Source organism: Rhinopithecus bieti, unplaced genomic scaffold (genome assembly GCF_001698545.2).
Source record: "Rhinopithecus bieti isolate Rb0 unplaced genomic scaffold, ASM169854v2 scaffold_34317, whole genome shotgun sequence".
In the NCBI taxonomy this organism is placed as follows: domain Eukaryota; kingdom Metazoa; phylum Chordata; class Mammalia; order Primates; family Cercopithecidae; genus Rhinopithecus; species Rhinopithecus bieti.
Window position 1 is genome coordinate 729,317 of NW_016814779.1, and position 14,977 is coordinate 744,293.

At 42.1% G+C, this 14,977-nt stretch overlaps 1 long non-coding RNA gene across 1 annotated transcript; it reads left to right on the forward strand.

The window, feature by feature from the left end:
• Window positions 1–2,078: 2,078 nt before the first annotated feature.
• Window positions 2,079–14,670, forward strand: LOC108515444 (uncharacterized). The gene is made up of 4 exons (XR_001881524.1): window positions 2,079–2,166; window positions 2,367–2,412; window positions 10,974–11,060; window positions 14,602–14,670. It is a non-coding gene; the product is annotated as an uncharacterized LOC108515444 (long non-coding RNA).
• Window positions 14,671–14,977: the final 307 nt, after the last annotated feature.

Consider the following 14,977-nt stretch of genomic DNA (forward strand, 5'->3'; position numbering starts at 1 on the left):
TTACTCTGGGTAAAAGTCAAAGTGCTTTAAATGGCCAACAGGCCCTGTGTTCATTATCTGTTGCTATGTAACAAAGTACTCGAAACTTAGTTGCGTAAAACATACACATTTATTATCTCACCGTTTCTGTGGGTCAGGCATCTGGCCCCAGGCTCTCTTGTATGGCTGCAATCAATTTATCAGCTGGGGCTGTAGTCACTGAAAGGCCTGACTGAGGGAGGTTCTGATTGCAAGCTCACTTTGCTGTTGTCAGGCTCCGGTGCCCTGCTAATTGTTGACTGGAGACATCAGTTCTTTATCATGTGGCCCAATCCATAAGGCTATTTACAACATGGTAGCTTGCTTCCCCCAGCTGTGTGTGTGAGGGAGAGAAAGACAGATATTCCCTAATGTCTTTCTAGTCTTTATGCTTTTCTATGGCATTTATTGTATCCAATATCTCATGTGTTTTACTAGTTGTCTGTTTCCTCACTTCTCTATCCTCATTATAATATTAGCTATAATAGAGCAGGACATTTTGCTTGTTTCACTCACTATTTTATCTACAGTGATCAGAACAGTGTTAAACACATTCAAAACAAATACTGAATAAATTAAATAATTTCAGAAAAGATTTGAGGAGTCTTAAAAGCAGATATCCATCTGCTATGAAAGCCTGTAACATACAGAATTACTGTAAAAGGCTGTAGTGTATTCATGAAACAGAATCCAGAAATTACTGTAGAGGAGGAAAAAAAATTAGAACAGTCCTACCAAACACACACCAAAAAACAAAAAACAAAAATTCAACAATATACAAAGAATACTATTAGTATTTAATATATATACACATAAACACGAAGACTGTCATACAGGCTTTGTCATATATGATTATGTATAACCACCAATAATCACCAATTTTCAAGTTCAAGTTTGGTCTTGGGGTCAATAATAGATCTGTACCCTTCATGCCAGCACTAGAGACCTGGGTTTTTGGGGTAGATGCAACATTCCTTTCTTCTTTTAGAAATACATCACACCTGAAAGGGAAAATGGTCAGCTCCCACTGTATTTTTTTCCGGATTACAAGCTCCTCCTTAGAAGCCAGCCAAGCATGCCCAGGCAATGGGTTAGGGCCTACTGAGCTTTCCATGGTGTTAGTGCAGTTTGCAGTCTTGCTGTGTTTCATAGTTGCCTCACAGAATTTATTTCCCTGTCAGCCATGGATAGCTGTATGTGTTGACATCTCAGAGGGTGACTGCCAAGTCTCTGGAAATGCTAATGGCCATGCTGATTAGGTTGGACAATGTGATCTTGTTTTGGGCATCAATCCATTGAAGTACAAGCTTCTCATGATGGGAAAAGAGGGCTTCCTGAAGAGAAGTAGATAGCATGCTCAAACTGCTAAGAAGGATGATGACAAAGCTCCTGCTAAGGCCATGGTTCTTTCAGGAAGTATCCTCATATTGTCAGCTTAGGCTATGGTTTGGGCTGTGAGATCTCATCTTCCTTCGTCTTCTGTGGACCCACAGGCTTGTCAAGACCTTTTTAGGAAGGAAGCTGTAAGCGCAGTCTGAGGGTCTGTCAGTTCTTCAGAAGCAGCTGGAGATATTGGGAAAATGGGCCAGGCTTGTGGCTTCTTCAGACTGTGACAGAGCAGGACAGGAATCTTCCTCTGCTCCAAATCTCAGCCCCTCACCGTGTCCCCGCCCAAACAACAAACACATACATTCTTTTTTTCACTTCTGCTTTTGTTTCTGCCTCAATTGTTTTTCTTTTATAAACTGCCAAGATCCTATTGGTCAGCATCCAATTCATTTAATTATGCAATCCGGTTATCTTGTCTCACCTAGAAAAAGTAATATAAGACTGTCTTAAAATAAAAGACTAGTGACAATAAAGATGTTTTGCCCAACAGAGGCCATTGAAGGATATACTTCCTCTTTAAATCATGTGAAATTCATCCTGAAATGCTTTTCTCATACAGTACACTCATTTCTTTCATATCTGAACCATAGCTGAAGTAGTAGATTCTCATGCTTTTCCGCCTGTCTACTTTTTCTTTTTTGCAGCTCCTGGCCACAGTGGGAGCCATGATCTCTCTCCTTTATATGTGGCTGTATTCCCTGAGCTTTCATTTCCATGTGGCACATTTTTATGCTCATTTTGGGTAAAGATACCTGAAAGGTAAGGTAACGTTGTTTCTCTGGTGCTATTCTACTGGGGGAAAGAGGTGGGGAGAGGTTTGCTGGTTAGAGTTCTAAAAGTAATGGCAAAAACTGCAATTAACTTTGCACCAACAGAATATATCTGTAGACTTTTAAGTCTTAGCATTCAGCAGTTAACTGAGTCCATTTAAAAAAATATAATATCTTTTGTTTACCTAGGAGCTGGTGTAGTGAAGGATGAAGAGAAGCAAATGCATTGGTTTAGGTAAGATGATGACATCTGCCAAAAAGCAAAACTCCAGAGTTACCTGTTCAGAAAGTACAGGTTGAGCATCCCTTATCCGAGCTGCTTGAGACCAGAAGTGTTTTGGATCTTGGATTTTTTTTTGAAATGTTTGTATTATACTAACTGGTTGAGCATCTCTAACCTGAAAATCCAGAATCTGAAATGCTCCAGTGAGATTTTTCTTTGAGTGTCATGTTGGTACTCCAAAAGTTTCAGATTTTGGAGCATTTCAGATTTCAGATTTTCTGATTAGGGATGCTCAACCTATGCTTAAATAGAAAACCTTATAATTTTGGTGCTTTTCCCTAGAGCAAAATAAGCTAGAGATCTAAAATCTCTTAATGTTAAAGTCTTGGTACCCTCTTTACTTTTTCCACTTGGTGATGAGGTAGGAGTACTGGTGGGGCTGTTGAGAGGGTGGGGCCAGTGCATTTTAAAACAGTCTACACAGTGTAAGCAAGCAGCAGATTAGATTCAAAAGAGTCAAAGTGGGGAATGTGGACCAATCTAGGTCAATATTCAGGATGTCAATAAATTTATTAACAATGCTCTGTGTTAACATTACTTTGGTTATTAAGGTTTTGAGCTCTTGACTATAAAACATACACTAATTTGAAATTTACAAACTGGGCTATGTGTTAGAATCACCTGGGAAGCTTCCGAAAAATACTGAAGCCCAGTTCCAGATTGATTTAAATGAGCAGAAAAAGATCCCTAGAAGAGTGTAATATGCTGCCAGCTCAAACTACTCCAGAAGTCTATAATGGTTAATAAAGTAAACATGAACCAGCAGAAGAAGGCATTTCAGGAACATATTCTAAAGCTTAAAATCGATATTCTGATAAAGTTCACCTGACAACAGAAGAAACACCTTTGAGAATCAGGAAGGGAGTGACATGGTTCCAAAGTGGCAAAGTGTCATTGGTGATTAACTGCACTTGACTAAAGCTCTTGCCACTGGGAGTATAGTCCATACGCCCACAGCATTGGCATCGCCAGGTGGGTACTTGGTAGGAATGCTGCCTCTGAGGCCCTAATGCAGACCCACTGAAGTAGAATCTTCATTTTAATAAGATCCTGGGATGACTGATATGCACCATCCAATATTGTAGCCAACAGCCACAACATAGCCATATAAATGTAAATGAACTAAAACTAAATAAAATTAAAATTTTAGTGCATAGTTGCACTGTCTACATTTCAAGTATTCAATAACCAGTAGTGGCTACTGTACTGGACAGTGCAAATACAGATCGATTCTATCTTTGGTAAAAATTCTATTGGAAAGTACTAGCAATTTACATTTATGTTTCAGCAATTGGAAATAGTGCTTAAGGGTCAGTTTACATGTTATTGAATTTCTAACATTCCCAGCTAGTCCTTTCCAGCATTTTGATTGCCTGTATATTTTGGAGAAAAGAGTATCATTATATCAATATTTGGAAAAGCTGATGAATTGATTTGAAACAAATATGTGATTAATTTTTTAAAAGTACTGTTACTTGTTTCAAGTAGGAAAAACTTTTTTTTTTTTTTTTTTTTTTTTTTTTTTTTTTTGTTTTTTTTTTTTTTTTGAAGACAGTCTCCCCTCTGCCCAGGCTGGAATGCAGTGGCATGATCTCAGATCACTACAACCTCCTCCTCCTGGGTTCAAGCAAGCCTCAGTCTCCCAAGTAGCTGGGATTATAGGCACATACTACCATGCTCGGCTAATGTTTTTTGTATTTTTAGTAGAGATGGGGGGTTAGTCAGAGTTCTCCAGAGGGACAGAACTAATAGGATAGTTATTTATATATATAGGGGAGTTCTTAAGTAGTATTAACTAACACAATCTCAAGGTCCCACAGTAGGCCATCTGCAAGCTAAGAAGCAAGGAAACCCGTCTGAGTCCCCAAGCTGAAGAACTTGGAGTCTGATGTTCAAGGGCAGGAAGCATCCAGCTTCCTGGGAGAAAGATGTAGCCTGGGAGGCTAAGCCAGTCTAGCCTTTTCACGTTCTTCTGCCTGCTTTTATCCTAGCTGTGATAGCAGCTGATTAGATGGTGCCCACCCAGATTAAGGGTGGGTCTGCCTTTCCCAGCCCGATGACTCAAATGTTAATCTCCTTTGGCAACATCCGCATAGACACACCCAGGATGAGTCCTTTGCATCCCTCAATCCAATCAAGTTGACACTCAGTATTAACCATCACAAGTCCACCCCTTGTCAACTTTAACTGATACGCATTTCCTGAGATCATACACAATCTTCAAATAAAAACAATAATAAGGTCAAAATTGTGCCTAGCATAATGCAACTATCCTTCATATAACCAGAAATGCACCAATCCCCAACCCAAATACTATTACATAAAGTTAATGACACTCAAATGCTGATATGAAGTAAGTAAATCTTATGTCACATGATAAAGGAAAAAAGAAATAAAATGAAGTTATTTTCTTAGTACAAGTGTATACATGCACACACATGTTTTTAACAAAAGAAGGAGGAAATACTCATGACAATTACAGTCTCCATTTCTGCAACTGGTCACGGGGCCATTGATGTTTACCTTCTTCTACTACCCATTCGTATTTCCTTTGCCTTCATCAAGAACCATAACAGGTCATGGTTTTTTTCTTGGTGGAGTGACCCAAACCTTCATTTCTGAATAGTCTGGGACAACTACCTGGATTGGGCTATTGTAGTTTCCCATCGACCTAAATCACAGAGCATGATAATACTAAGCCCTAAGGGATCTCCTGTATTCCATGCATACTCTTCCTTACCTGAGTTGTGGAGTAGTGAGCTGATTTCATCTTGATAGTCTGAGTCAATCACCCCAGCCAACACTGTAACTCCCTTCTTAACCTGTGGACTTAAAGGTAGGAAGAGTCCAAAGTGTCCAGGTGGCAATCTTAACTTCTAGTTTAATGGAATCAGTGTGTCTCCTGGTGGCAACATTTCTCCCACTGGAACTAGGACCTCTAGGCCAGCAGAACGTAATGTCACAGAAACAGGAAGCAAAATTTTTGTTAGTGTATCACTAGGGGTGATGGTAAGTGGTGCCACTTCCATTTCCACCCCTTGATTCCTGGACCCATGAATCCTGGCTATGGAAGAAACAGTACTGTATATTGAATGCTGATTCAGAGCATACATGGCCTTTTGGAGAACTTTGCCCTAGCCCTGGCAAAGTATTGTCACCTAGTTGGCATTGTAATTGTGACTTCAACAGGGCATTCCACCATTCTATCAATCCAGCTGCTTCATGATAATGGGGAACATGGTAAGACCAGTGAATTCCATGAGCATGAGCCCACTGCTGCAGTTCTTTAGCCATAAAGCGAGTGCCATGGTCAGAAGCAATACCATGACAGTGGATAAGGCATTCCATGAGCCCACGGATGGTAGTCTTGGCAGAATCATTGCATGCAGGATAGGCAAACCCATATCCACAATAAGTGTCTATTCCAGTGAGGACAAACCTCTGCCCTTTCAATGATGGAAGAGGTTCAATATAATCAACCTGTTACCAGGCATCTGGCTGATCACCACGAGGAATAATGCCTTATTGAGGGCTTAGTGTTGGTCTCTACTGCTGGCAAATTGGGCACTCAGCAGTGGCCATAGCCAGGGCAGCCTTGGTGAGTGGAGGTCCATGTTGCTGAGCCCATGTGTAACCTCCACAGCAACCATGGCCATGTTGTTCATGGGCCCATTGGGCAATGACAGGAGTGACTGGGGAAAGAGGCTGAGTGGTGTCCACAGAATGGGTCATCTTATCTACTTGATTATTAAACTCCTCCTCTGCTGAGGTTACCCGTGGGTGAACACTCACATGGGATACAAGTATCTTCACAGTTTTTGATCACTTAGCGAGGTCTATCCATATGCCTCTTTCTCAAATTTCTTTGTCATCAATTTTCTAATCATACTTCTTCCAAGTCCCTGACCATCTAGCCAGACCATTGGCTACAGCCCATGAATCAGTATATAATTGCATATCTGGCCATTTCTCCTTCCATGCAAAGTGTACAAGTAGGTGCACTACTTGAAGTTCTGCTCACTGGGAAGATTTCCCTTCACTGCCATCCTTCAGGGATGTCCTAGAAAGGGGCTGTAGTGCTGCAGTTGTCCACTTTCAGGTGGTGCTTGTGTATCATGCAAAACCAAGTGTCTGCTCTTAAAAAAACCCCTAGTCTTCTCTTCCTTTGTCAACTGATCATAGAGAACTCCCCATGAGGCCACTGGTGCAGGCTGGGGGAGAGAAGGCAGGGTGGCAGGAGTGGAGACCGTGAGCATTTGAGCCACTTTCCCACGTAACTTACTTGTGCTTTCAGGACCTGCTCAAGCCCAATCACATATATACCACTTCCATTTAATAATGTAATGCTGCTGTGCCTGACCTACTTTGTAGCTAAATGGGTCATAAAACACTCAGTTCATGATAGGCAGTTCTGGTCACATGATGACTTGATGACCCATCATCAAACGTTCAGTTTCCACCAAAACCCAGTAACAGGCCAAGAGCTGTCACTCATAAGGAGAGTAGTTATCTACAGAAGATGGCAGGGCCTTACTTCAAAATTCTGGAAACCTCCACTGTGATTCATCTATGGGGGCCTTCCAAAGATTCCAAACAGCACTCCTATCTGCCACTGACACCTTAAGTACCATTGGATCTGCTGGGTCATATGTCCCAAGCGGCAGAGCAGCTTGCACAGCGGCCTGGACCTGTTGCCGAGCCTTCTCCTGTTCCGGGCCCCACTCAAAACTGGCAGCCTTTCGGGTCATTGGATAAATGGGCCAGAGTAACACACCCAAATGAGGAATGTGTTGCCTCCAAAATCCAAATAGGCCCCCTAGGCGTTGTGCCTCTTTCTTGGTTGTAGGAGGGGCCAAATGCAGCAACTTATCTTTCACCTTAGGAGGAATATCTTGACAGGCCCCACACCACTGGATCCCTAGATTTGACTGAGGTAGAAGCTGTCTGAATTTTTGTTAGATGTTTTTCCCATCCTCTGGCATGCAAATGTCTCACCAATAAGTCCAGTGTGTTTGTTACTTCTTGCCCACTGGATCCAATTAGCATAATGTCATCAATGTAATGGACAAGTGTGATACCTTGTGGAAGCAAAAGTTGATCAAGGGCTCTCCAAATAAGATTATGACACAAAGGCAGAGAGTTGATATACCCCTAAGGTAGGACAGAAAAGGTATATTGCTGGCCTTACCAGCTGAAGGCGAATGGCTTCTGGTGGGCTTTATGGGCAGGAATGGAGAAAAAGGCAACTGCCAAGTCAATGGCTGCACACCAGGTACCAGGAGATGTGCTAACTGGTACAGCAGCTGCAGTTGGAGTCACCACTTGATTAAGCTTACAATAATCCACTGTCATTCTCCAAGATCCATCTATCTTCTGCACAGGCCAAATAGGAGAGCTGAATTGTGATGTGGTGGGAATCACCACCCCTGCATCTTTCAAGACTTTGATGGTGGCACTAATCTCTGCAGTCCCTGCAGGGATGTGATATTGTTTTTGATTTACTATTTTTTTAGGTAGAGGCAGCTCTAATGGCTTCCATTTGAGCTTTCCCATTATCATAGCCCTCACCCTACCAGTCAGGGAGCCAATGTGAGGGTTCTGCCAGCTACTAAGTATGTCTATGCCAATTATGCATTCTGGCACTTGAGAAATGACCACAGGATGAGTCCAGGGACCCACTGGACCCACTGTATGTTGGACCTGAGATAAAACTCCATTAATTACGTGACCTCCCTAAGCCTCTGCTTTAACTGGAGGACCACTATGATGTCTTAGGTCTACTGGAATCACCTTCAGCTCAGAGCCAGTGTCCAGTAGTTCCCAAAATGTCTGATCATTTCTTTTTCCCCAGTGCAGTTACCCTGGTAAAAGGCCAGAGGTCGATTTGAGGAAGGATGGGAGAAAAATTAACATAAGTTGTCAGTAGTGTGGTGGGGTCCTTCCTTAAGGGTACCTGTCCTCCCCTTCATTCAGGGGGCTCTGAGCCTGTAAACTGGCTGAAGTCTGGAAATTGACTGAGGGGTCATGATTCTCTGTTTTTATAATTCAAATTAGTCTTTTGTCTATTCCACCTGGAAATTTTCTGCTTATATAAATTGAGTAGGAATGCAGTAGGCTTCCTATCAATTTCTTTTCTAGGAACACTGTGATTAGCCAATGCCGGAGCTCTACACAAGTGAGACTATTCTGATTGCTGCTTTGCCTCTGCTGTCCATTACAGTAGCTACACCCACCTTGCTTTTGAGGGTTAAGTGACATCACTTGGCCTCTGCCACCTTGGGATCCAATTATTCTCATCGTATTTAAGTTTCGTAGTTGAGTGACTGCAGTTCTCACTGTTAGATCTGGCATACAGAGAAGAGTAATTATAGGGCTCTTCAAAGATGCAGGTGCTGCCCTCACAAATCTATTTTGCAATGCATTGGTCAAGGGTATATCTTCTGGACCCTCCCAACTGAAATGAATAGGTCTAAAGTGACTAATCACCTCCAGCATCCTAATCTCCCTAAGCCTTTGGATCCCTTTCCTCTACATTAAACCAAGGGAGATCAGACATTTCCAACTTGCTCACAGTAGGCCATCTTTTAATCCTATTTCAGCTCTAAGCAAATAAACTATTGAACCTTTTTTTAACTCCCCAAGCTGCAACATTAAATGCAAAATCCCTGCTTAGTGGACCCAAATCAATAAATTCAGCCTGGTGCAACTATATTTTTTCCAACATTATATCACACCCTTAATATCCATTCCCATGCCTGTTCTCCAGATTTCTGTTTACATAAGTTATAAAACTCAAGCAGTTATTTTCGAGTGTAGCACATCTCCTCCTGGATCACACTCTGAACCTCACCTCTAGGGGCCTGCTAGGACTTTAGTTATAGGTCTAGAGGCAAACAGGGGTGTTGGGGGTGGCTCCTGAGGAGAATCAACATTATCTTGCCTGGTAACTGCCTCAGGGAGGCCATCACTGTTGCCTCAGGCAGCATAGGGTTTACCTCCTCAGACAAAGGTGGAAAGACTGATGCAGCATGACTTGGGGAGGGGATGTTGCCCCTACTGGGGATGTGGCAACAGTTTCTTCTGGCAAAAAAAGGTTCATCAGAGTTTACAAGCTCAGTGTCCTCAGTTTCATCAGGACCCCACCACACATCCCCATTCCAAGTTGCAGGGTCCCATTCTTTTCCAATCAATGCCCTCACTTTAACAGGAGACACCTGGCAGGACTCTGCATGCACCTATCATTGCAAGTCAGCCACTCACATGATAAGAACTTGTGTCTGTTTTTCCACAATTTCAGCTCTTTCTCTACAGGAGATAAGACTCACTCAAGACAATCTTGGCAGATTTGACGCTCAGTATCTGCTTCTGAAGTCAGGAGTTAGATTCCATACTTCATAATTTTCTTTCATCACTTTGTCCACTGAACTTAGGAGCAACCAAACAACTTCATTATGTTCCTTGGTTCTCCACATATGGTCAAAGATATTATGTATAGAGTCATTAGACTCCTTATCTCTCATGAGCAGTGAATCAGGAGTGTCAAATGCATATATTTTGCATAATTCTCTAAACAGTTCATGCCAAGGACTATCAGTGTTCTCCATAGTTTTAGAAGTAGAGTCCTTAGCATTTTGGAGTCTAATAATATTAAGCAGTGAACTCCATAAACCCCAAAACCATCCTCAATATTCTGCTCCTCTGGAACCACTCTTGGTACCAAAATCTATATTAGTCAGGGTTTTCTAGAGGGATAGAACTAACAGGATATCTATCTATCTATATATCTATATCTATATATAACAGGAGATACATATATATGTTATTAAGCAGTATTAACTCACCCAATCACAAAGTCCCACAATAAGCCATCTGCAAGCTGAGCAGCAAGGAAGGTAGTCTGAGTCCCAAAGCTGAAGAACCTGGAGTTCAATGTTTGAGGGCAGGAAGCATCCAGCATGGAAAAAAGATGTAGGTTGGGAAGCTAAGCCAGCTAGCCTTTTAATGCTCTTCTGCCTTCTTTTATCCTAGCTGCACTGGCAGCTGATTAGATTGTGCCCACCCAGATTAAGGGTGGGTCTGCCTTTCCCAGCCCACTGACTCAAATGTTAATTTCCTTTGGCAACATCCTCACAGACACACCCAGGATCAATACTTTGCATCCCTCAATCCAATCAAGTTGACACTCAGTATTAACCATGACATAGGGTTTCACCATTTGGCCAGGCTGGTCTCGAACTCCTGACCTCAAATGATACAGTCACCTAGACCTTTCAAAGTGCTGGGATTATGGGCATGCCACCATGCCCGGTCAAGAAAAGCATTTTTAATGAAGGAGTCTTATTATTGTTTGGCTAGATATATGGTAAGATAGAAGTAATGGTTTCTAGTAATAGTCTTTATTGGTGCTGTCCTTGGTTTTATGGAGGGGATGCTTTTTTACAAGGTTGTTTCTTTGTTTTCTATAGCATGCTTCCTCCCATCACCAGTCCCCTTTCTTCTCCTTTCCTTTTTAGATAAGCCTCCCAGCAGGACCATCCTGGCGCTGCCTTTTACCTTGCAGTAGGAACACTGAAAAACATGACTGGCTCCATGAAAGCAGGGTAATAAAATTCACTGTCTTTTCCCTTCTAGCTGACATGTCATTCTTTCCAAACATGCCCTTCATATACTACCTGCAATTCACAGGCGAAAACATTTTCTATATAGTCCACTTTCTACTCTTGCCTTTCTATGTTCTTATGTTGCTGAGTTACAATAAAAGTCACAAAGCAAGGGAAAACAATATTCATATATGTGCATATTGACTAAATTCACTGACTAAATTCTTCAGGCATTCTGTGAGCCTGAGATGAAATGCTGGGTTATTTCATGGTCCTTACACTCTCCTGTGAATTCTTATAGCCCCCTTAAGTACCATCTTTACAGCCTTATCGCATTTTCTTATAAACAGAATAGAACAGACATGAATATAAGGTAGAGAACTCTCTTTGGGCACAAATATCTTTAGTGTCTATTGGACTAATCCTCTTGATTACTCACAGTTATAAAAATAAATATACCACTACTTTCTCTGGAGAAGATTTTCTTAATGTTTTGAATAGTTCATAGTCTATGACATTTTATGCAGCTATTTTGAGTCAGACACATTTTTTGATAGGGTCCCAAAACAAACCATTCAATTTTCAGCTTGTTTTCTGTTTTTTTTTTTTTGTTTGTTTGTTTGTTAAAGTAATGCAACTAACATCTACTTCATTTCCAATTAATGTGTACAACCACCTCCTGCCACTCCAGCATTTAGTCTTCTACCTCAGGCTAAGAGGTAGACCAGTTTTAGAAAAAAAGGTTCAGTAAGGCACTGAAGATGGGGCGAATCTTGGGAATTTGTATAATAGTCAGGGATGTTGGCTGCACAATTGGTAATAAAATTTTGAAATGACCATTTTGAGGCAGCCAAGTCAAAATGGCGAAGCCAATATGTTCTATTTTGCAACTGACAGTTACCAGATGGGAGGTTGTATGGAATCCCTCTCCAGTTAGCACTCCCAAACCAAAATAAGAATTTGCTTGCAAGAGAGGGGTGCCTCAGACATTACATAAGATTCTTGGCTAGAAAAACTTCTCTAAATAGGGCAAAATAATCTAGTTAGGCTCTGATGTTTTAAGACTATTTATTTGGGTAGCTCTGATTTTATTATGAAGATTCTTGTATTAGTCCATTCTCATGATGCTATGAAGAAATACATGAGACTGGGTAATTAATAAAGAAAAGCGGTTTGACTGACTCACAGTTCTGCATAGCTGGAAAGGCTACAGGAAGCTTACAATCATGGCAGAAGGGGAAGCAAACACGTCCTTCTTCACAAGGTGGTAGGAGAGACAAGAATGAGAGCTGAGCAAAGGGGGAAGCCCCTTATAAAACCATCAGATCTTGTGAGAACTTACTATCACAAGAATAGCATGGGGAAAACCACCCCCATGATTCAATTACCTCCCACTGGGTCCCTCTCACGACACATGAGGATTATGGGAACTACAAGTAAAGATGGGGATGCTCCATACCATGTCATTCTGCCCCATCCCCTCCCAAATCTCATGTCCTCACATTTCAAAACACAATCATGCCCTTCCAACAGTCCCCCAAAGTCTTAACTCATTCCAGTATTAACTCAAATGTCCAAGTCCCAAGTCTCATCTGAGACAAGGCAATTTCCTTCTGCCTATGAGCCTGTAAAATCAAAAGCAAGTTAGTTACTTCCTAGATACAGTGAGGGGTACAGGCATTGGGAAAATACACCCATTCCAAAATAGAAAACATGACCAAAGCAAAGAGGCTACCAGCCCTATGCAAATCTGAAATCCGATAGGGCCCTCATTAAATCTTAAAGTTCCAAAATGATCTACATCAATTGCATGTCTTATATCCAGGTCATGCTGATGCCAGAGGTGGGCTCCCACAGCCTTGGGCATCTCCACCCCTATGGCTTTGTAAGGTACAGCCCCCCTCCCGCTCCTTTCATGGGCTGACATTGAATGTCTGTGGCTTTTCCAGGTGCACAGTGCAAGCTGCCAGTGGAGCTACTGTTCTGGGATCTGAAAAATGGTACCTCTCTTCTCATAGCTCCACTAGTCAGTGCCCCAGTGAAGACTCTGTGTGGGGGCTCTGACCCCACATTTCCCTTCTGCACTGCCACAGCAGAGGTTCTCCATGGGAGTCCTGCCATGTAGCAAACTTCCACCTGGACATACAGGCATTTCTGTATATCCTCTGAAATCTAGGTGGAGGTTTCCAAACCTCAGTTCTTGACTTCTGTGCATCCACAGGCTAAACACCACATGGAAGCTGCCAAGCTTGGGGGCTTGTGCCCTCCAAAGCCATAGCCCAACATGTACCTTGGCTCCTTTTAGCCATGACTGGAGTGGCAGGCACACAGGGCACCTAGTCCCTAGGCTGCACACAGCAGGGGGTCCCTGGGACCAGCCCAGGAAAGCATTTTTTTCTCATGGGGCTCTGGGTGTGTGATTAGGAGGGGTTTCCACCTTCGTGGAATGTCTCTCTGACATGTCCTGGATACAGTTTCCCCATTGTCTGGGTGATTAACGTTGGGCTCCTTTTCACTTAGGCAAATTTATGCAGTGGGCTTGAATTTCTCCTCAGAAAATGGGTTTTTCTTTTCTATCACATTGTCTGGCTGCAAATTTTCCAAACTTTCATACACTGTTTCCTCTTGAACATTTTGCCACTTAGAAATTTCTTTTGCTAGATACCCTAAATCATCTCTCTCAAGTTCAAAGTTCCACAGATCTCTAGGGGAGGGGTGAAATGCCTCCAATCTCTTTGCATGGCAAGAGTAACCTTTTCTCCAATTCCCAACAAGTTCCTCATCTCCGTATGAGACCACCTCAGCCTAGACTTCCTTGTCCATATCAATATTAGCAGTTTGGTCGAAGCCTTCCAACAAGTCTCTAGAAAGTTTGAAACTTTCCCACATTTTCCTGTCTTCTTCTGAGCCCTTCAAACTGTTTCAGCCTCTGCCTGTTACCCAGTTCCAAATTTGCTTCCACATTTTCAGGTATCTTTACAGCAGTGCCTCTCTCCTGGTACCAATATACTATATTAGTTTGTTAATGCGCCACTCTGAAGAAATACCCGAGACTGGGTAATTTATAAAGGAAAGAGGTTCAATTGACTCACAGTTCTGCATGGCTGGGAATGCCTCATGAAACTTACAGTCAGGGGAAAAGGGGAAGCAAACACATCCTTTTTCATAAGGCAGCAGGAGACAGAAGAATGAGAGCTGAGCGAAGGTAGAAGCCTCTTATAAAACAATCAGCTATCATGAGAACTTACTCACTATCATGAGAATAGCATGGAGGAAACTGCTCCCATGATTCAAATACCTCCCACTGGGTCCCTCTCATGACACGTGGGGATTATGGGAACTACAATTTAAGATGAGATATTGGTGGAGACACAGCCAAACTATATCAGTACTCATGATGAAACCCAGGTGAAATGGCATGTGTTTCCCTTTTACAATGAGTTTAAATAACTGTTATTCCGGCTCTTAACTCAAACTCTTGAATGTGCAGGTGCTTTTGGTTTACTCTTTCTTAGCACTACTAAATAACTGTTTCTTCTAGGGATGTAGAAATACTCCTTAATGTTGCTGCAAAACGGGGGATCCAAGAAACCGAAGAACTTCTGGAGAATGTTATTTGAACTAAAAGCAAGCTCTTGCCAACTGCAAGAACTGGGAGTTTTTATAAACCATAATGTGTGTCCTGCATGCTCTTCCTGGAACATAGGATGTTCTGCTCTCACTTGTCCACTGTGGCTCTGCAATGCTTTGTGGCACTTTCAATGGAAGCTCCTTTTACTTATAGTCTCATATGCTGCTGTAGCATTAATTTGCTGCTGCAGCATTAATTTGCTGGTTAAAATCCTTTAAATGAAGTGTTACTTATATGTTTTCCTGGGATTTGAGTTTGACCTCTTCTGGATAGAGGAGTACTTTAT